The sequence below is a fragment of the Panthera tigris genome, chromosome D1, assembly GCF_018350195.1.
Source record: "Panthera tigris isolate Pti1 chromosome D1, P.tigris_Pti1_mat1.1, whole genome shotgun sequence".
Lineage (NCBI taxonomy): Eukaryota > Metazoa > Chordata > Mammalia > Carnivora > Felidae > Panthera > Panthera tigris.
In genome coordinates this window covers 3,155,002-3,178,663 of record NC_056669.1, presented here as the reverse complement: position 1 = coordinate 3,178,663, position 23,662 = coordinate 3,155,002, and the positions used below count along the sequence as shown (strand labels likewise).

At 38.9% G+C, this 23,662-nt stretch overlaps 1 long non-coding RNA gene across 1 annotated transcript in view; it reads right to left on the bottom strand.

Moving 5' to 3' along the window:
• Nucleotides 1–20,874: 20,874 nt before the first annotated feature.
• LOC122231384 overlaps nucleotides 20,875–23,662 on the bottom strand; it is a 156,231-nt gene continuing 153,443 nt past the window's right edge. Inside the window, exon 3 of the long non-coding RNA XR_006208604.1 lies at nucleotides 20,875–21,100. This is a non-coding gene — a long non-coding RNA (uncharacterized LOC122231384). The remainder of the gene's footprint in view (nucleotides 21,101–23,662) is intronic.

Genomic DNA, 23,662 nt, shown 5'->3' with positions numbered 1-23,662 from the left:
ATTTCCTTGATTATTAATGATATAAGCACCTTTTCATATATCTGTTGGCCATTTGGATGTCTTCTTTGGCAAAGTATCCGGTTCCTCTGCCCATTTTTTAATTGCTTTTTTTTTTTTTTTTTTGCTATTGACTTGACTGAGTTCTTTATATATTTTGGATATGAACCCTTTAATACATATGGAACACAAAAGATCTAAATAGCCAAATAAATCTTGAGAAAGAAGAAAAAGCTGTAGGCATCACATTTCCTGAGAAAAACATGTATTCTGTTATTTGTTGGATGGAATATGTTATAAATGTCTCTTGAATCCATCTGGTCTAATGTGTAGTTTAAGTCCAATGACCCCTTATTGATCTTCTGTATGGATGATCTATCTATCGTTGAAAGTGTTATGGTGAAGTCTCTACTATTATTATATTGCTATCTATTCCCTCTTTAGGTCTATTAATATTTGCTTTGTATATTTGGGTGCTCCTACAATGGGCACATGCATGTTTATAAATGTTATATCCTCTTGAGAGATTGACACCTTTATCATTATATAACGACCTTCTTTGTCTCATATTACAGTCTACTTAAAGTCTAATATCTATATAAATCTAAATCTATATTATCTATCTATCTATCTGTCATCTATCATACTCCCCACCCCCTGCCTGCTTTCTTTTGGTTTCCATTTGTACATTTGTATGGAATATGTTTTCACATCCTTGCACTTTTAGTCAGTGTGTGCCCTTAAGCTGAAGTGACTATCTTATAGGAAGTATGTAACTGAGTCTTGTTTTTCAATCCATTCACCTACTCTACTGTATGTCTTTTGATTAGGGAATTTAATGCATTTACATTTAAAGTAACTATTAATAAATAAGGCCTTAGTATTGCTATTTTATTAATTGTTTACTGTCCGTTTTGTAATTCCTTTGTTCCTTTCTTCTCTTGCTATCTTCCTTTAAGATTTCATGATTTTCTGCAGTGGTACGCTTGGATTCCTTTCCCCTTATCTTTTGTGCATCTACTCTAGCTTTTTGACTTGTTGTTACCATGAGACTTACATAAAACACCTTCTATTTAAGCCAGTAACAACTTAAGTTCAAAAGAATACTACTCTTCCTCCCAGCATTTTATGTCTTGATGTCACAACTTATCTTTCCCTTTTGGATCCGTTAACAAATTATTGTAGTTGTCATTATTTTTAATACTTTTGCCTCCTGAACTCTTTACCAGGTAAATCACTTATTGTCATTTCATCAAGATCAGTTTCTGGAGTTTTCACATGTTCTTTTTGGGGGGAACATCTTCTTCTTCATTTTCCTTGACTCTCTGTGCGATATAACAGCCACCCCTCCCTTCTTGACAAACTGGTCTCATATAGGAGATGAAACTTACCATTCAGCCTGGCTCAAGCTTTTGATACTTTCTCAAACCTTTGGGATTGTCCAAGCTACCTTCTTTGTTCTTAGTGGCTCCCAGTAGTTGAGTACCAAGATGCGTCAGTGTCCCAAGGGAGAGTATCCCAGTCAATACCTGGATCTAGGTTGATTAGAAGCCAGATGCTCAGGCAGCAGCTTTTAAAGTATGCAAATAGGCCTCTACCAAGGAAAAACTGGAAGATGGACACTTTTGTCTGTTCTCTCTGTGCTGAACTCTGGGGGATAGTTGGTTCAGAACTGTTTGTTTGCTCCAGTCCTGTGGGACCAGGGAATTGAAGCTCTTCTATCCACCAGAGGCCATTAATCAAGAGGTGCTTCCCCTGGGCGGTAGCCACAAAAGCAGGAGCACTAGACACGTGCACAAAGTCCTTCCAGGGAGATTGTTGCTACCTGGAGGAGGCCAGAGGGAAAACAAGGCCAGTGCAGTCACAGGCCTGTCAGGTCTCTGGGGAGGATCTGTCTTGTAGGTGTGTGCTAGCCTAGAAGCCTGACTGTCAGTCAGCAGCTTTTAAACTATGGAAATAGGGCTCTTCCAGAGAAAGATCGGGAGATTAGTGCTTTGGTCAACTCCTTCTGTGCTGAACCTGGGAGGAACTGTTTCTCAGTCTACTACAGTCATGGATGGCTACATAGTCATCCACTACATTCTTAGTCTACTATAGTCTTGAGGTCTCACAGATGCAAGCTTCAGTGTTTCTCAGAGTTGGGTGTTGTGGGAACTATTCTTCAGGTGAAGTGTTGAACGATAGGTGCTAGATATTGGGTCTAAACCCTTTGCTCCTCATGTTGAAGCTGGGAGTTGTGCGTTCCCTCCTGATGGCACGTGACTGTGCCAGGGGTGAAGTTTATGGCAAGAGTTGGCAAGAGTGCATCTCAGCTTTTCCTGACTGTTTCAATATGGGCGGTGTATTTTCTGGGGTTGTTTGCCAGATGTGTAGGAGTTCCTTGTTTCGTTACTGGACTTCTTTCACAAGAAATTGCTCTGTGTGTAGCTGTAGATTCAGTGTGTCTTGGGAACAGGTGAGTTCATGATCTTCCCATGTTTCCATCTTGAACTAGAACCTCTTGTCTTTGTTTTAAAAAAAAAATTCTTTCTTTCTATATCCTCAGTGTTTCACACTTAGTAGACACGCAATACATGTTTGTTTAATGAATGAGGTACCAGGGTGGGAGCAGTTAGTTACACGCATTTTTATTCCTAGAAGACTATTAATTTTTTTTAATATTTATTCATTTTAGACAGAGACAGATAGAGCATGAGCAGGGGAGGGGCAAAGAGAGAGGGAGACCCAGAATCCAAAGCAGGCTCCAGCTCTGAGCTGTCAGCAGAGAGCCCAACACAAGGGCTCGAACTCACAAACCCCGAGATCATAACCTGAGCCGAAGTTGGAAGCTTAACCGACTGAGCCACCCAGATGCTCCCTATTCCTGAAAGACTATTAGGTAAAGGTTTAATTTCTCCATCGTTTTATATGATGAGATTCTACCCCCTCCACAACCCCCACCCCAGCAAAACAATGTGAAGGCTGGTCAACAACAAGAGGAAAAACACACCTATAACAATAAATAAGGACACAACAAATTAGAGAGGATGAATGCAGTGTCACTTGCTTGGGAGGTGCTGGAAATTAACAGGAGTTTCTGAATACAGAATGCTATCCTGCCACTTTCTCCTATCTTCTACTTAGACCCACATGTCCCTAGTACAACTCTTCTGCAGGTATCCTGTATAATTGCAGCTTTCCTCTTCTGCTGACATCTTATGACTGTGGTCACATTTACTCCAAGTTCAAAATCTCAAATTACTGCACAGTGGCACCGTTCAATAGCTTGCTGCAATGTACATTCTCCACTTTTTTAATGGTTCTGCATCGAGTCGGACTCAATTGAATTTCAGCTTGAGTCTGACTCCTTTCCAACAACTATTTCACAGATAATGCTCTTGCCAGGGTCACCAATTATTCCTAAACTCAAAGGAAAAATTTTTAATTACTTGACTTCTCTCCAGCAAATGTCATGGCTGATTTTTACCCTCCTGTACTTTTTGGATGCTGAGGAACTTCTCTCATGATTTCCCCAAAGGCAGGCCCTTCTTCTACAGCGCCCTTTATATTTGATATTCCCATTTTCTCATTTCTAGGTCTTGTTTTACAAGTTTTACCTGGAATATCTTATTTACTTCTAAGGCTTCAATGGCCATGTCTACAGATATGGGCTCCAAAATCTGTATTTCCTGAGCTCTAGATCCATAAATCCAAGCCTTCATTCAACCTCTCCAGTGGATATGTTTCAAAAGCAACAAGTTCAAATGTGACGTCATCCTATCCCTGAATAACTAACCTGCCGTACATCTTGATTTCTCAGTTGAAGTTAATAGTACCAGCAACAATGTCAGAAACCGGGTGCCTGGTTGTCTTCTTCCTCTCTCTCAATCCACATCACTTCAGTCTAAATCCCAGGTCTCTCAAAGCCAACCATTATTTCCATTTCCCTTGACACAATTTTCATGAAGGCCAATATTATGTCTCACATGGATGATTTTTTCATATCTCCTTACTGGACTCTTTGCCTCTATGATATTTTTCCTGCTTTAAATTCTCCTATATTTTCTAGCTGCCCACAGGATAAAATAATACCAGGCTTGATTATAAGATCTACCATCATCTTGAGCTACTGTCTGCCTTGTACACTACGATCTAGTCACAACAAACTCCCTCTACCCCTCATTGTTCCTGCTTTCCTTAGACATCTGCCACAACTCTGAATGTGGTGACCACTTGATGTGCATCTCTGTTCACCCTTTCATTGGATAATTTTTAACAATTATTTTGGTCTTAATATCAATCGATGATATCCTAGTAAAAATCCTTTTCCTATTTTTTTTGAATAATCTATAAGACATTCAGGTACCAAAACCTATAATACCCCCTACCATAGCATTTATGATTCTGCATTTGAAGTGTTGCTTGCTAGTATATCTCTCTGTTAAATTTAAAGTATAAGAAATGGGGCGCCTGGGTGGCTCAGTCCATTAAGCACCGGACTTCAGTTCGGGTCATGATCTCACAGTTCATGGGTAAGAGCCCCATGTTGGGCTCTGTGCTGACAGCTCAGAGCCTGGAGCCTGCTTCGGATTCTGTGTTTCCCTCTCTCTCTGCCCCCTCTCGGCTCATTCTCTCTCTCTCTCTCTCTCTCTCTCAAAAATAAATAAATGTTAAAAATTTTTTAAAAATAAAATTAAAATAAAGTATAAGAAAAGGGACACCTGGATGGCTCAGTTGGTTCAGTGTCCAACTCTTGCTTTCAGCTCAGATGGTGATCTTATAGTTCGTGAGTTCAAGCCCCACATCAAGCTTTGTGCTGACAGCATGGAGCCTCCTTGGAATTCTTTCTCCCTCCTCTCTCTCTCTATCCCTTCCCCTCAGGGTGCTTATACATCCACATTCTCTCTCCAAAGTAAATGAATAAACTTAAAAATTTTTACGTATAAGAAAGACATTGTCTACCCCCGATTACTAGTAAAATGCTAAAATAGAATATAGGTTCCATAAATATTAGTTGAATAAATGGATGCATTAGTAACAACTGAATAAATTAAGTATATTTTATCTAAGTCATACAGAATTAAATATATATACACTATAAAGAAGATAGATGTACTACCGCCCTTCCCAGAATGTAATGTCCAGTTATTAAATGCTGCTCAACAATGTGCTTATGACATTATGCCATTTCACTTTTCATATAGAAGTATAGTAAAATCTACTCTCTCTTGTGGCAACACTATTTTTGCTTAAAGGTAGCCCTGAAGCAGGGAAAAGCCCTTCTGGGCATTCCCCAAGAAAAGATATACCATAAATTTTAGCGCACAGTAAAAATATTAATATATTTTTCTCTTAAGAGAGACAGAAGAATTTATTTTACACATCACAAGCATTTCACTCCAAACATTACATCTGGATGTTTCTTGACTAATCTATTAGTCTAGGTTTGATCTTTTCGAAATTTCTTTGGTCTTCTAATATTCTTCCTGCCCTTTCTTATCAGAAAATTTGGCTTTGTGTGAGCTCACTCACAGCTAGATCCCCTGATTTGTAGATTATGCCTATTAAAGTAAAAACCAAAAAAAAAAAAAAAGTTTATCAAAGATCCAAAAAGACTGATATATCTAAGACCACTGCCACTATTAAATGTCCAATATGTCAGAAATAGAGACCAACATTGACGCCTTGATACAGCATTAACCTCAGAGGAGAACACCAAGGCACTTGCTGTAATGTTGACCACACTGAATCCCTTCTGTCCTAGAAGGGACAGTGAGGTATCTTGACCAAAGTAAGTATTCTTGGTTAAGTTTACATTTATTTCCTATCCACAAGACAGAAACAAGTATACTATCCAAGAGAATACAGACTCCCGCCTGCCTATGATTCCCATACAATCTATCAATCAAAGAATCAGCTTTAAGGAAAAGGAAGCATGGGGATGGGCATGATACTGATCATGAAATCTACCAGCTGTAACACATACTGAAATACACAAAGCCAATCTGAAAACATTATGAGTGCAGCAGAAGCGCCAGTTTGGATATCATACTCCATAAAAATAGCACACCAATCTCCAGGATGTAGGCTATACCCTAGATCAATACTATTTTATCATGTGAGGTACTGGATAGGTAAAACACAGGAGTCCTGGAATTATGGCTGGAAATAGAAAGTGGCTCCATTCCCTGACACTCCTAATGAGTCAATTAGTACAGTTTGTGTTTCTTTGTCTTACAACTCAACTGTCTTTGGTTCTAGAAGCCTCCAGGGGGGAAATACTTGTCTCAGACCACCCAGGAAGAATCTCATTACATTTTAGCCATGGTTGTTACCTAGTCATTTTGGGCTCCTTGTGTCCAGAGACTATCAGACAAGGAATGGAGTCCGCTTCCAGGTATGGGTAAATAGCCTTGACCTTCATAAGACAGGACTGAGGCTGTACTGATGGTGGAGAGCAAGGCAAACACCCCTGGCACCCAAGGGTCTATTGGGGGCATGTCTCAGTACTCCCCTCTTTAACTTAGATGGCATAAAAAAGTATAGCAGCCAGAAACTCAGAAGGATACTGGTTGAACTGCATCTTGGACCCCTTAATGATGTGGGCCTGGGTCATGCCACCAGACAACACTCCCAAACTAGCTGATATTAGCTGACCGTGAAGGGAAAATAGAAAGGAGAGAAGAAAGAGATGCTGAATTCCAAGGGCAGCCCCTGGGCAGCTGCCAGCCCCTCCAGCTACCCCCTAGCTGGAGGTAGCTTTCCTCCCGCTTTATCTAATTTTCCTTACAAAAAACAAAACAAGACAAAACAAAACAAAACAAAACAAAACACCAACAGATCATTGTGAATCCTGAAGGTGCTGCTCCTATAAGGAACAGACTTATTTTTACAAAGGAAGTATATGTGAAGCGCTCAACAGGTTGTTGTTTTGCATGCCTCAGATCCCCCTCCAAGACAGAGGCAGTGTATCCCCCAAATGCAAAGAATGTTGATTGCTCAGGCTCCCCGACTAAGCCCATCCCCGTGAATTAACCTACGATGCAGAAAACATCCAAACCAAGAGCATGTCTCCTCCCTGGGTAGAGCCCGCATTCAATTGCTCGATGGGGCCAGGTACAAGGGTACAACCCCTTGACACACTCTGTCCCTAAAGTTTGACCCCAGCTTGGATATGCTCCCCATGACACTGGCAGAGGCTGGTCTCTCGGTCCAGCCCTGTTTTCTTTCTTCCTCACAACTCTTGCCATTGAACAATGCTCACCAACAGACTTCTTCCATAAGATGCTTCAGCACAAATAAGGTTAAAAGTATGTATATACTCTAAGGTACCATATCATTAATGAAACAAAAAATGAGTCACAAATATTTTTTGTAGCAACATGGAGAATGGCTGGACTTTATGTATTATGCTATATATGGAAGACAAAACACAAATGTAACTTTTGGGAAGATCATCCAATACTTTCTGTAGTGAGGGTAATGATAAAAGAAGAGGAAATAAACAAAACCCAACCGAATCTGCACAGATTGAATACAATCCACTGGGCCAAAATGACCACTTTCAAGGCCAATGCTATTGGAATACCAGAGATAAACAAGATGAGGTTGACTCATGTATTTAAGTAGGTAGCAATACCTTTTTTTTTCTTTTCAGCTATGTCACAAATTACTTTATGGGCTATAATTATCTGAATATTTCACTTTTTAAAAACATTCAGAGTTTTTAAAGCATATTGTAACCTTACTGCAGTGAAGATTTAAAAATCCAAGATGGTATTTCAAATTGGATGGAAGCAGACTCTAGGTTAGCATAAATATTTTTAAAATTCCAAATTTAAAGATACCTTAAGTGTCTTACATATTAATTTATTTAGTATCTACCATCTAATTCAAAATAGTTTATGTTTTTAGATCAGAAATGAACTAAAAGCGATGTTTATATGTACACCGACATATAGATATGTATATGTGTGTGTGTGTATGAAGAAAATAAAAGAGGACAAGAAAATCCTCCAACTATCTGCTAAGCAAATGGCTGTCTAGTGGTTGGATAAGTTACTATGTAATATTGAGTGCAAACTATGTCTCAGAAAACATGCTAAGAGATTTGTATGCATTTCCTATTTCTACAGAATCCCCTATCCTACACTGCAAGATAATTTTTATAATCTCAGTTTCAAATTAAGAAATTGAGGTTTAAGGAAGCTTTATGTAAGGAAGCCTTTCAATGTCACATAGCTGGAAAATGTTTGAATTAGGCCTGACCTAAAGTAAATAAGGTAAATAAGACATGTAATCACTTGGGTAATCAAGCAAAGAGAGTATGAGAAGGCATTAAAAGAAGTATAAATGCAATGTAAAGGGAATATGGAAAACAGAGGAATAATATTTTCATTGCCTCTAGATCAATAGTTGAAGGTGCTGGAAACTTTAAACCATTTTGATTGAGAATATGAGCAATCTACCTTACAGAGGAGAAACTACGAACATACGTGTTCACACACATACTGAGTAACATGACGTCCATGTTCACATTCATGTCAGCTCCAGCTGGCTGAACTACATCCAGGTCTGAGAAAGTCAAAGTAGTTGACCAGTTTGATTTGTTGTTGAAGGGCACATTCCTAATGGCAGATCCATTAAAACCAAGACATGACTTTGTGGATGTACGAATAGTACAGAAATCAAATTCTTGTGTGAGAGTATGGAAACGTGGGCACCTGGGCAGCTCAGTCAGATGAGCATTCAACTCCTGACTTTGGCTCCAATCGTGATCTTGTGGTTCATGGGATCCAGCCCTGTGTGAGGCTCTGCACTGACAGTGTGGAGCCTGCTTGGGATTCTCTCTCTCCCGTTCTCTCTGCCCCTCCCCTTTCTTTCTGCCCCTCTCCCCTGCTTGCAGGCTCTCTCTCTCTCTCTCTCTCTCAAAACAAAAACAGAGTATGGAAAGGTAATTTTTGAGGTTTTTTTCTCACTTTCTCCCATCCCCTCTATTCTAGCAAGTAGGGAGACACCTTGCTTCATACATGCTTAGGAAGTTAGTAGCAGTGTTTCTTGGATTTATTTTCCAAAAGCTGGAGAAAAATGTATGAAGGGAAAGGGATTTGTGACATTCAAATAATATTGCCTGACGTGGGAGAACAGAGATATAAGTCTGGGGACCAGTAAGCAGCAGAGGGTTGCAGATGGTTTCTTCTAAAGCTTGCAGGCTGTTAGAGGACCACCGAGGGAACCCGTGGGCTGTGCCAGGCCCCCTGGCACAAGATGAGGTTGACTCATGAGGTTGCAGGCCTGGGGCTCCCAGCCTCATCAAGGACCACTGTCTCCACATGGTAGCGGCAGAATGGACGCCGGCTTGGGGGATTTCTAAACAGGCCAGGACGATGGGATTGCCAGCAACAGTAAGTGTCCATGGAGACTAATTGCCAAGACAAGCTAATGTCTAGGCTCCAAGTAAGACCTCAGCACTTAAGAGATCTCCAGAGCTGGGACAGAGAGTACAATCCAAAGAGTAAAAACTACAGCTGAATCTCGCTCTGACTTTGGGCACTGCGCTCGGAGTAGAAATTAAGTCGATTTATAATAAATAAAAAATAATCTGGAAATACATGATCACCTGAGTTCACAGATCAAAACTCCTATCTGCCACAGGAACACGAAAGTGACTGGGCCATGAGTGATGCATGTTCTTTTCCAAATCAAAGAGATTAAACATTACAGTCACTTAGAAATTTCATGTTTTATATCTCAAACTGCATTGTATAGCATTTTTATGGGATTCACACAATGGAAATCCGTCTCAAAATGAAAGACTTTCATCCAGTTACATCAATTACAAAGTGATATTCAGTGCACATATTTCCACTCTATAATGGCACTGATTTTCTGCGATTGAGCTTTAAGTTAATTAAATAGGAAGCCCCAGTCCCTATCCATAAAATCTGCTCTCTCACATATAAATTATTTTCCCGGATAAGATCTTAATGCACAAAATGTCATTCTTGATCTTGAACTAACATTGTAGCTTTGAGTTTATCTGTTTAAGTTAAAAGTACGATGACTGCAAATGAAAAAAGAAACCCATCTTCTTACCTACTTACGTTGATACAATGCTTTACTTAGGATTAGCTTACTTAGATGTCTAACATACATTAAAAGGGATAATATTCAGTATTTTGTTTTTATTTGTTCATTTCTACAAAGCTGAGTTTACATGCATAGGAATTTTCTTCAGAGCTTAAAAGAATTCTGAAAATTAAAGATTGCGAGTTCTTTGAAAAAGATGTACATTCTGATATGATGCTCAGTAAAACCTTGGGTGTTGAATGCCGAGTTTTAAAAATATTTTTAAAAATTTTTATTCCTTAAAATAATGAAAATGCTAATCCTCACAGAAAAAATATTAATGTGTTGCATCATTTATGTGATAGTGCACTTCTAACACTGTCAACTGATGACAACACAGTCTCGTATCTCCAGGTCAGGCTGATGTCCCTAAGCAGTTTCAGTGGTCCTTTTGAAGAATTATTTTCGTATTGTCTTTTGAAAGGAAAAAAACAAAACAAAAACAAAAGAAACTCTTTGTACCTAAATAGGTCAGTAGGACCTCTTTGAAATCAACTCAGAATTCAATTCTAAAGTGGGGTACTGGCTGCACTCTGTTCAGAGTAGACCCTTTTATTTGTCTGCAGTTCTCTTTCATTACCATGACGTTCAGAAGCAAACACTTCCTGTCTGTTACCAGCCACAGACTCTTCACTTCCTGCACAGAGACAGCTGACTTTGGTGGTCTGCTTAAAGAGTAATGTTTCCTAGCTTTGGAGCAGGTCAGATTTTCAGGCATCCTGCTCTCTGCCATTTTAAGAGATAGCTGAAATAGCCTGAGCTTGCTGAATATTTTAGCTCCAAAGAGTTTTTCTTTAACAATAGGCAATTTTTCTGGGTAAAGACAGAAAGCACAAATCTTTGAAACTGAAGCGATGGCATGCATACTTTAATGGTGTTTTGGTAAAACTCTCTAATCCATCTTCATTGTGCCTACATGACAGGCTTACCTTGAAAAGAAGTCCACAGACTTACACCTTCATTGTGCTCTGCTTGTTCACTCAAAGCCAAGAGGAACTTGGAATCAAGTTGTTGTTGTTGTTTTCTTTAAAGACTAATCCATTTCTGAAGAAGAGATCCCTGGAAAGGCATCAGTTCATTTCTCATCAGAACTCCTTGGTGAGATTGAGTGGACTGTCCAATTTGGGGCGGGAGGTCTAGGACATGACGTATTCTGTTGTGATCTGAACCCCAAATCCTACAAGAAGTGACTTTTCTCTCCTACAGTGTTCAGGCCTTTCCTACAGACTTCTCAGACTGATTTTTTATGTTTATAATACTTTCTCATTAAACTGAATTGCAGAGAGGAGAGAAGAAACCATTTTCTACTCATTTTTATTTTCATGGTCTCCATCATATTTTTGTTGAATTAGTGGCTTAAATAACACTTATTTTATTTCTGTGAATACAAACATAAAACTAGCCACTTAGTTTTGTGACTTTGGGCAAGGTATTTATATTAAAGCTCACTTTCCTCATTGTAAATAAAGACAGTAATTCCTCCTCAGGGTACCTCAAAGAATTTGAGGTTTAAATAAAATGAAATAAAAGGAGATGTTTTGTAAATTGTAAAATACTATACAGATGTGAGTGATATAAGAATTTAACCATCATGCAAACATTCAAATAGCCTATCTTGTTATTTATCTCTTTTTTTTTTTGCCATAAGTATATTTTTCAACTAAAACACTAAAATTAGAAATAAAAAGTTTGAGGGGCGCCTGGGTGGCTCAGTCGGTTAAGCGTCTGACTCCAGCTCAGGTCATGATCTCGTGGTCCATGAGTTCGAGCCCCACGTCGGGCTCTGGGCTGATGGCTCAGAGCCTGGAGCCTGCTTCTGATTCTGTGTCTCCCTCTCTCTCTGACCCTTCCCCATTCATGCTCTGTCTCTCTCTGTCTCAAAAATAAATAAACATTAAAAAAAATAAAAAAAAAAGAAATAAAAAGTTTGAGAATTAGAAGATTAAAAATTAGGTTGAGACCTAATAGCACGGAGACATATTATGATTTTATTTATATTAAATCATGTGCATTTAAAGGAACATAGAGAAAGATGTTCAAAAAGTACTGGTGTGTTTTCAGGTGGGGTTTGCATTAGTTTTTTTAATGTTTTTGGATTATGTATATTTTTGACAGTGCTGTTCATCATTTTTTTTTTTTACAGTTACAGAATAAGGGTCAAAAGAAAAAAACTAAAACAAAGATTGTCTCCCTTTATGCATTCCTTTTTATATTTTCTTTTTAAAGTTTATTTGAGAGAAAGAAAGAGAGAGAGAGCGCAAGGAAGTAAGCATGAGTGGGGGAGGGGCAGAGGGCGAAAGAATCCCAAGCAGGTTCCACGCTGTCAGCGCAGAGCCCGGCATGGGGCTCAAACTCACGAACTGTGAGATCATGACCCGAGCTGAAATCAAGAGTTGAATGCTCAACCAGTTGAGCTACCCAGGCGCCCTTCAATTTCTGTTTTCATATTTCATTCATTCCTTAGAATTCTGCATTGTACTTGGTAACCCCACCACTATGTGAAAATACTCTTTTGCAGAGATATCAGGGATCACTTGGTTGCCAGGTGCAAGAAGCTCTTAAACTCTGTCAACTTAGGAGAGACCTCTGGGGCACTGTGCATACTCCCTGACTCCCGAAACCTTTTCTTCCCTGGATCTCAGGAACAAGGTACTCTGGGTGCCCTTTTGCTTTTCTGAATAACCATTCAATCACCCTCTTTTCAGCTAACTTTTCTTTTGGTCTCTTCAAAATATAATTTTCAGTAAAGGATATGATCATGACTTTCATACACATAGAAAAATGAATACTTTTTAAAGATCTACCAATTTAGTGAGGGGATCAGACAGATGTTATGACTGGTTCAAAGATAACTTAAAAACGGGCACATTTATAGATCAAGAGTATGGAAGTAGTTATGCAAATGGTGGCAGGACTACTTTTTCCACAGGGTAGACATGAAGATAATTAAACCTCCACCAGACAAGACATAATTTGCATGTATATCAGTGACCTACAATTGACAAAGAGTTGTAATATAGAACAAAGTCAACGAAAGGTTAGAATTGATAATTCCTAGACGTCTGTGCTATATGTAGACAATTCATAACACTTTATGAAATTTATTCCATTGAAACTTACTTTTTGTTCATACCTTTTCCCATAATACCATTGTTTCTCTAAATTCTGCTATTTTATTTTCTCATTCTACATATTCCCTCTACTTCCATACTGAATTTATATATATATTGACAAATAGCCTTGATTTTTCTTTTTTCCCAGAAGCATTTAGGTACTGGTTCAGTGATCACTCAACTTAGATTATTTTTAATTATAATAAATCCAGGTTGATCATGGTACATGAACTTTTTATTATATTGTTGAATTTGTTTGGCTAATATTTTGGTAAGAATTCTTGCATCTCTATTTACCAGGGTTACTGGCCTGTAGTTTTCATTTCTTGTAGTTTCTTTGCCTGGATTTGGTATGTAGGTAATGTTGGCCTTGTGAATTGAGTTTGGACCTATTCCCTCCTCTATGTTTTTGGTAGATTCTAAGAAGGATTAGGATTCTTCTTTAAATATTTGGTAGAATTCACCAGTGAAGCCATCTGCCGCTGGACTTATTTGCATTAGGAAGGTTTTGATTACGGATTCAATCTCCCTACTAATCACTGGTCTGTTCAGATTTTCTGTTTCTTCCTGGTTCAGACTTCAGCTTGTTTCTAAGGATTTATCCACTTCTATGCTGTCCAATTTACTGGCATAAAATTATTCAGTGAACCTTTGTATATCTGTGGTATCAGTTGTAACATCTCTTTCATTTATACTTTTATTTGTCAGAGGCCTCTCTCTTTTCTTTTTGGTGATTATGGTTAAAGATTGGTTCATTTTGGCAGCGCCTGAGTAGCTCAATTGGTTAAGAGTCCGACTCTTGATTTTGGCTCAGGTCATGATCCCATGGTTATGGAATCAAGCTGTACGTTGTGCTCCACACTGAGCATGGAGCCTGCTTAAGATTCTCTCTCTCTTTCCCTCTGCCCCTCTCCCCTACTTGCATTCTCTCTCTCTCTCTCTCTCTAAAAACAAACAAACAAATAAATATTGGCCCATTTTGTTTATATTCTCCAAAAGCCGAGTCTTAGCTTCATTGATCAATTATATTGTCTTTTTAGTCTCTATTTCATTTATTGCCATTCTAATCTTCATTATTTTCTTCCTTCTACTAACTTCGGATTTGATTTATTCTTCTCCTTCGAGTTCTTTGAGATATAAAGTTAGGTCACTTATTTGAGACCTTTTTTCTTTGTAACGTAGGTATCTGTGGCTATGAACATCCATCTTAGAGCTGCCTTTGATGCATCCCATAGGTTGTGATATGTTGCATTTTCATGTTCACTTGTCTCAGGATATTTTTTAATTGATCTTCTGACTTCTTCTTTGTCTCACTGGTTGTTCAGAAGCATGTTGGTTCATCTCCACATATTTGTTAATTTTCCAGTTTTCTTCTTGTAATTAATTTCCAGTTTCACAGCATTGTGTTCAGGGAAGATATCTGATATGATTTCAGTCTCCTTAAATTTAATAAGACCATTTTGTTTAATGGTCTAATATATGATCTATCCTGGAGAATGTTCCCTGTGTGTTCAAGAAGAATGTGTGTACTACTGCTGTATACTGAAATGTTCTGTGTATTTCTGTTAGGTCCATCTGGCCTATAAGTGCATAAAAACACTTAAAAATACTCAACATCCTTTCATAATAAAAAATCTCAATAAACTGAGTATAAAGAGAATGTAGCTCCAGAAAGTAAAGGCCATATATGACAAGCCCACAGCTAACATCATTCTCAATAGTGAAAAGCTGAAAACTTTTCTTCTAATATCAAGAATAAGACAAAGATGGCCACTACTGCCACTTTGATACAAAGTAATGCTGGGAATCCTAGCCAGAGCAATCAGGCAAGAAAAATAAATAAAAGCATTCGAATTGGAAAGAAAGACGTAAAATAGCCCCCCCTTTTTTGCAGAAAACATATTAAACATTTTTAAAACATAATCTATGGGTGCCTGGGTGACTTGATTTAATGTCCGACATCAGCTTAGGTCACGATCTCACGGTCTGTGTAGGACTCTGTGCTGACACCTCAAAGCCTGGAGACTGCTTCAGATTCTGCATTTCTATCTCCCTCTCTCTGCTCTTCCCCTGCTTATGCTCTGTCTCTCTCTCAAAAATAAACATTAAAATTTTTTTTAAAACAGAAAAGAACCTATAGATGTCACCAAATGACTGTAAGAACTAATAAACAAACTCAGTAAAGTTGTAGGATACAAAATCTTTATGTAAAAGTCAGTTGCCTTTCTATACACCAAAAACAAATTCTCAGAAAAAGAAATTATGAAAATGATCCCATTTACAATTGCATCAAAAATAGAATAAAACACAAAGGAATAAATTTAACACAGGAGGTAAAAGATCTGTATGCTGAAAACTAGAAGACAACGATGAAAGAAAGTGAAAAATACACAAATAAATGAAACGATATCCTGTGTTTATGGATTGAAAGAATTAATATTGTTAAAATATCCATTCTACCCAAAGCAATGTAGAGATTTAATTCAATCTCTATCAAAATTCCAATGGAATTTTTTAGAGATACATAAAATAACATTCCTAAAATTTGTATTGAACCACAAAAGACCCTGAATAGCCAAAGCCATCTTGAAAAAGAAGAACAAAGCTGAAGACATCATACTTTCTGATTTCAAGCTATACTACAAAGCCATTATAATAAAAATATTATGGTATTAGCATAAGAACAGACACATAGGGGTTTCTGGATGGCTCAATCATTTGAGTGTCCGACTCTTGATTTCAGCTCAGGTCATGATCCCAGGGTCATGGGATTGAGGCCCACATCAGGCTAGTGCTTAGCATGGAGTCTTAAGATTCTCTTTCTCTCTTCCTCTGCCCTTCACTCTCTCTGTCTCTGTCTCTCTCTCTCTCTCTCTCTCTCTCTCTCAAAGAAAAAGAAGGAAAAAGAAAGAACCGACACATAGATCAAGATATCAGAATAGAGAACCCAGAAATACATGCATGCATATATGGTTGATTAATTTACAACTAAGAAGCCAAGACTATACAATGGGGAAAGGATAGTCTCTGATAAATGTTTTTAGAAAATTAGATAGCCATATTGCAATAATGAACTGGACTCCTATCTTTCCCATACACAAAAATCAACAAAATTGATTAAAGATTTGAATGTAAAAATGGAAACTAAAACTTCTACAAGAAAACAAAGGAGGTAAGCTCCTTGACATTGGTCTAGTAATATTTGGGGGGGCGGGGTGGATTTGACCCCAAAAACAAATGCAACCAAAGCAAAATGAAAATAGGACTATTTCAATCTATAAAAGCTCTGCACAGCAGAGGAAACCATTAACACAATGAAAAGGCAACCTACAGAATGGGAGAAAATATTTGCCAACCATAAATCTGATAAAAGGTTGATGTGCAAAATATTTAATGAACTCATACAACTCAACAGCAAAACACAAAATAAAACAAAACCCCACAAACAATAGGATTTAAAAATGGACAAAGGATCTGAACACTTTTTTTCCAAAAAAAAAAAAAAAAAAAAAAAAAAAAAAGGCATACAGATACAGATGGCCAAACAGGACATGAAAAATGTGTTTAACATCACTCATCATCAGGAAAATGTAAATAAAATACAAGGAGTTATCACCTCACACACCTCTTAGGGTGCCTATTATCAAAATACAAGAGATGACTAATAATGCTGGTGAGAATGTAGAGAAAAGGGAATGCTTTTTTCACTGTTGGAGGGAATGTAAACTGTCATAGCCCTAATGGAAAACAGTATGGAGTTTCCTCAAAAAATTAAACATAGGACTTATGATCTAGCGTTATTACTTTTGGGTATATACCCAAAGAAAACAAAACCATGATTTCAAAGAGATATCTGCATTCCCATATTCATTGCACCATTGACAATGGCCAAGGTACAGAAACAACCTAAATGTCTACCTGCAGATGAGTGGATAACGAAAAGGTGGTATATACTATAAATACATACTATTTAGCCTTAAAAAGAGAAGAAAATCCTGCCATAGGCAACAATATGGAATAACCTGGAGAACATAATGCTGAGTGAAATAAGTCAGAGTGAAAGATAAGACAAATACTGCAGTGTTTCACTTATATGTGAAATCTATTTAAAAAAAAAAAAAGAAGAAGAAAAAAGTTGCATTTATAAATACAGCGAGTAGAAAAGTGGTTGCCAAAGCCTGAGGTATGGGGGAAATAGGGAAAGGCTGGTAAAGGGTACAAATTTTCATTTGTTATTTTTATAAGGTCTGATAATCTAATGTAAAACATGGTCACTATAGTTGTTAACATTGTGTTGTACCATTGAAATGTGCTAACAAAGTACAACTTAAATGTTGTCAACATAAAGAAAAAAGGGAAAAATATGTGATGGGTGTGTTAATTAACTTAGTGGGGGAAACTTTTCATGATTGTGTGTGTATACAAAATCATTAGAGGGGAACCTGGGTGGCTCAGTCGGTTAAGCGTCCGATTTCGGTTCAGGTCATGATCTCACAGCTCATGAGCTCGAGCCCCGCATCGGTGTGGGCTGACAGCTCAGAGCCTGGAGCTTGCTTTAGATTCTGTGTGTTCCTCTCTCTGTCCCTCCCCTGCTCACACTCTATCTTTCTCTGTCAAAAATAAATAAACATAAAAAAAAATTTTTAAACAGCAAAAAAAAAATCACCATCCTGCACACTTTAAATACCTTACAATTTTATATGTCAATTAGACTTCAATAAAAAAATCTAAACACTGATGGAGATTAACACTACTGAACTGTATTCTTTAAAATGATAAAGATGGTAAAAAAAAAAAAGTCTATAGAGTTAAACAAAAAATTTTTAATTACTCTAAGATTTTATAGTTGTATAGCATTTTTGCATTTCAAAACCCTATCACATCCCTTATCTCAATGAATGCTCACATAAACTCACAACCCTATAAGAATTTAGTATTTTGCAAATAAGCGAACCGTTTTTATAGACAAATATGTGTGCTGCAGATATTAAGTGACATACCTAAGGTAATTTTAGTGACTGGAATATTGAGGTCTAAAGGTCAGGTATTATTTCTTTTTGTACAATTTGTTTTCTGGTATTTCAGGAAATGAAAATTAAGTGGAGTTGGGTTGCAAGTATTTAAAAAAAAATCTTTCCAGATTATTCTAATGTGGTTTGCAGCTGTGGTTGGGAGCTACTTCTCATGAAGTCTTGAGAATTGAGAGGTCAGGATGTTCCTGTTGAGTGAACTATTTCCTTACAACCTGTTAATTCATGATAGTCTCCTGCAGCACTGCATGGAGACCTAGAAAGATCTAGAAAGATGCGCTGTAATTCACAAGACAATTTTGTAACTATTTCACTGAGAGGCTTTCATACCTTACATCATACCCATACATGCTGTACCATTTTATTTAAGTGTCTACAGTGACATCAGTATTAATTTTATTCAAGATTATATGCCCTTGCACTTGAGAAAGAAAAACAAAAACAAAACAGCTCTATTTTGCATCTGTAAATTACAGCAGTGTAACCTGGTTTTATTTGCACTTTCTTAAGGGGTGTGTGCACGTGTCTGCTTGTCCTATCTGTATTCTTCAAGGCAGTACAAAGCTGTACAGGTATCAGGATGATACTTCTTATGAATCATCTGTATTCTTGATAACTTCTGTTAATACAGTTGTATAGAGATGGTAGTCGTGAGCCCTACAGATTGATTTCTACAAACAGTATTTAAACAAGAAAAATCAAGGCCAGAAAAGGAAACCTTTCTCCAAATGTAGTGACAACAACAGTAATCTTCCATTTGGTGTCTCGTCTCTCCTGATACCATACCATATACAAGATGTGCGCATTTTCCTTCATTCCAATTCCACCCCCACCTTTTACTGCAGATTAGAGGAAGCTTTCAAATAATGTCTGAATATACACAAAGAAGGGACACGACCTGCGTCCAGTTCCTATGGGCTATGTGCACACACGTGCATATTTTATTTTGGGGAGTATAAAAGTACACTATATTCGATATTTAAAACAATAATAACACTCCCTGGGGCACCCTGGTGGCTCAGTTGGTTAGGCCTCTGACTTCGGTTCGTGTCATGATCTCACAGTTTGTGAGTTTGAGCCCCGCATCGAGCTCCATGCTGACAACTCAGAGTCTGGAGCCTGCTTTAGATTCTGTGTCTCCCTCTCTCTCTGCCCCTCGCCTGCTCGCACTCGCTCTCTCTCTCTCACACTCTCTCAAAAAATAAATAAACATTAAAAAATAATAACACTCCCGTTCCATTACCTAGGCATGTGAAGCGATATCTTTTTTTGGAGGCAGTGGTGTGAGAGTGTAATCTCCTTCTGAGAAGTCACAGGAGCCTACAGCTCCAAGAACATGGTTTCAAAACGTGCCACGGCCGTGGGGAGACTTTTGCTCTATCACCTGCGTGGGAACAGGGTGCTGTCTGGCTACCGCAGGCCACAGAGTCATCTGTACCATGTGAGCCTCCACGTTTCCTCCGGCCCATGGTCTGCCATGCGTGCTCGAGTGCGTACGTATGCTGAGCTGGACTTTTGTCACCTATCAGGGGATCCACTGCATTGCATCAACTTGCTTTTCTCTTTGTCAACCAGCCACTCTAAATCTGAACTGAACGACCTCAGCACCATCCCATGCGGGGGCCCATTACTGACAACCCAGTGCAATTAGGGATAAATATTGCCATGAACATTGTAAAGTCCAGAACACTTTAATGCCCGGTCGCAAATTAAAAAAACTCAAGGGAATTCCAGGTCAGTAAGAGACCCAAATCTACGGTAGCCGTGTTGTCCGTTGGGAGGAGAGAAGCTTAACCTCGATTTCTGTGGCTAAAACGGTACCCACAGGCTTGGCGATCACACAATGGCTGCGACGAGTTCGATGAGGCACCACACATCTGGCAAAGCAGAGTCACCAAGGCCCTTGCCCTGAAGAGCCTTCAGCAGTCACGCTCAGGACAGTGCCTGGGTGTGCACACAGCGGGAAAGCAATGGCTAGGGACCAGAATTCCTGTTCCAGACTCTCCTCCTCCAAATGAAAGGGAAAGGGCTGAATTTAGTCCAAATGAAGACACATTTCTTCAAGTGTAAAATGTGAATTTTGAACTCAATGACCATATAGCGCTGTTCAACTTTGTGAGTCTAGGTTTCTATGATTACCTCAAGAATTATGAAAACTAAATTGTGGAGGATTGCAATTAATCAATAGCCATCTGTAGCCATTATCCGTCCTCTTCGGTAGGGCTGGGTGAGCTGCACAAAGGCGTTTGTTTTAGGGGAGAAGAGCGATGCGGAAGAATTTGAAAATACCTCTATCTCCCTGCCAGGCAGTTTCTCAACCTTGACTTGTAAATTGAGATACAGGACCAGGTTTTTATGTGGTGCTAAAAGAGGCCTTTGGTAGGATGTTGGCTGACTACTATTCCTAAGGTTTTAATAAAGTAAGAGACATACCTAATTGCCTGATTTGTTGACATTTAATAACCAAATTACTAGCGGGGGATCTTTCCTGGGGAGGGTAAAAGACACTTCTATTTGCCATTACTGAATGAGTACAGGTGCAGACCAGCCACTGCTCTAAAAGTTCTATAGGGATTAACTCATTTAATCTTCAAAACAACCCAGTATGATGGTTCACTCCCACCTTTTACTGCAGTTCATGGTTTGAGTTTAACCCCTAACTTCTGAAAGATGGCCTTTGGAACATCTTTTCGACGGCCCAGCATGTTGTGGAAAGTGCGGACCATTCCAGTGAATGCACGGTTGTTTTACCTAGTTGTTGGCTGTGGTGCAGAGGAAGAAAACTTGCCTGGAGGCTTTCTCCCAGAGACGGTCGCAATTTCTCATCCACAGAGAAGAGGCACTTGTATACTCCTGGCCGTGAAGATGAGAAAACATGAATCTTAGCTTCCGCCACTGACAGTAAAGGGTAATCTGATAGCCAAAGCTGCAGAAAAATAACCTCCAGCATCTTCATAACAGCCCTTTAACTGCCTTTCATTTGGAATGCTACCAGCTGCTTCTGTAGGGTCCTTCACCCTTCCAACTACTTCCCTCACCCTCCATGGGGCTCAATTCTCTGGGAGGGGGGAGGGGGGAAGAATCCAACCTTAACAGCAGGTGTTATAGCAGACCCCAGACTCACCCATCAGCTTGCCAGAGGTGCTGAATCACTAGGGCCGCTCCCAGACCCCCGCACTGGGCACGCTTCACATGTTCTGGCATGAGCTAACTTCTTCCTTTTCTTAACTGATCTCAAATGCCTGCCATCTGAATTATATTTTAGGTGCAATGGTAAAGTTCTAGTAAGAAGTAGAGTTATCAGACACCGTCTAACTGCTAGGGATGCGGAGATGAGTCAGTAAAAACAGGTCCTTGATAAATTCATGGCACAAGATCTTCTCTCTCGTCCCCCAAAGTCTCCATGCACCCATCATTCGGGGACAAGGACAGCAGCAGCTACAAACTCACAATAACAACTGCTACCTCCTTATTAAGTATTTTCTATGGGCCTGATATGATGATAAACACTTTGCCAAGTTGATCTTAATGAATCTTTATAATCGCCTAATAAAAAGGTTGCATTAGTCTTAATAAACGAAGAATCTTGGGAACACAAAAATTGGATAATTTATCCAAGATCACACAGCTCAAACTCCTAACTACTATGGACAGTAATGACAAGGACAAGGGAACGGGAAGATCTCTCTCTAATCTTATATTAACCTAGAAATCGTAATTAAGTTCTTACATAAACTAGTTGTTACTCTGGGATTGGTGTAAAGGAACATGGCTAGAGCTCAGCCATGCTTTAGCTCAGTAAAGGGCTTCCTGAGCCTGGACAATCACAACAGGAGCAAAAGGCAGACCACATGGAGGACATGTCTACAAGGGCAGGTGGGACGAACACCCTCTCTAGTTTTCTGGAAAGTGGGGGTATGTGAGAAAGCAACTGATTCAGGTTTTTTTTTCTGGGATACCTAAAATTTTGGCTGATTTGGAATGCCTTAAGTAGAAGACTTTTTGAGATTGCTTTTAAAATTTAGATAAGGAAACAATTCATTCTTCACACTAAGGATGGCCTATGACACCCACTCATTTATTTCACATTTTCCTCTGATTTCTTCTTGCTTTCTTTAGGATACTCACATTTAGCTAGTTTTGAGTGTGATGGCTGGGCCCACAGTTCAACCATGCAGCCTGGCCCTATACATGGCAAATAGATGCAGAAGAAAACATTCGGCTCTGCTAGGCAGTGTTGTTATTTTGAGCGTATTTATCTTCTTCTGCGGGTAACAAGCAAGTCTGCACTTACCTAGTAGGTTGGGAATCACTGGTGGAAATTTGAGATAAATGGCACCATGGCTGGGACTACAGGCGAGGTCTCAACACCTGCATAACCCGTGTCTGCACGCCGGTCCTTACAGACCTGCCTAACCCGTGTCTGCACCCCGGTCCTTACTGTTTGGGCTCCTAAGGAACACTGAGGCCTCATTTCAAGGAGGCTTCACGTGCTCCTCTTTGCATAACATACACAGAAAATAAGTGTTCACTCTTCAAGCAAATTAGTAGTTTTGGGTAGATGGAAATAAGGAAGCAACATGTGAATCATATGGAAACAGTCATGTGATTCATTAGTAAATCAGTGAGTCATGTTGCTTTACTGAATCACTTTTTAGGAATATTTTATTGACTTCTAGTAAAAGTAGTTGCTATCACTGCAACCCATTCAAAAACCTACTATCTCTTAAAAAACTATTTTTTTTAAATTAAAGGTACACAGTTAGCTACTATTTTCTGTCACCTGTGCCTCACACATTCTCAGATTTCCAAGTATTCACCTGAAATGTGACTATGGACTTAGAGCAGATTTACTAGATGAAGCATTTTATTAGTTAAAAAATGTTTTCTAGAATCCGGGGCAGATGTAATTTTAGGCTTGAAATCGGAGGGATGCTGAAGACAGCACTCTCCCTCCTTGACCTTCTTCTCAAAACAGATTGCTTCAGGGGCAGAAGGAAATGTGAAAGAAAAGGATGTGTCAATTTCCACAAGACAAGCAAGGATATTAAATGCAGCCTGATGTGAGTGATAAATCATTCCTGTACTCTTAGCAAAATGCATCTTGCTCATTATAATTCTTAGAGTTCTGTCTTCACCATGTCCTCAGCCCACTTCTTACCACATAGGAAACAAGACTGCTGAAATCTCCAAACAGATCATCAGAAACATCCATTTAAGATACACAAGTCTAGAATATTCAGATTAAAACTTTAATATCTCATGGTGCACTGAACTCTTCCTTACGTCTTCAAGTGGCTTTCAGGAATAGAAGGTCACGTAACAGATCTTGGTTGTGGGGACAGGTGGGCACAGGGACATCACATAAAAAGGAGGCAAATGAAGAAGGACACCATCCGTTATCTGTGTCTGTAG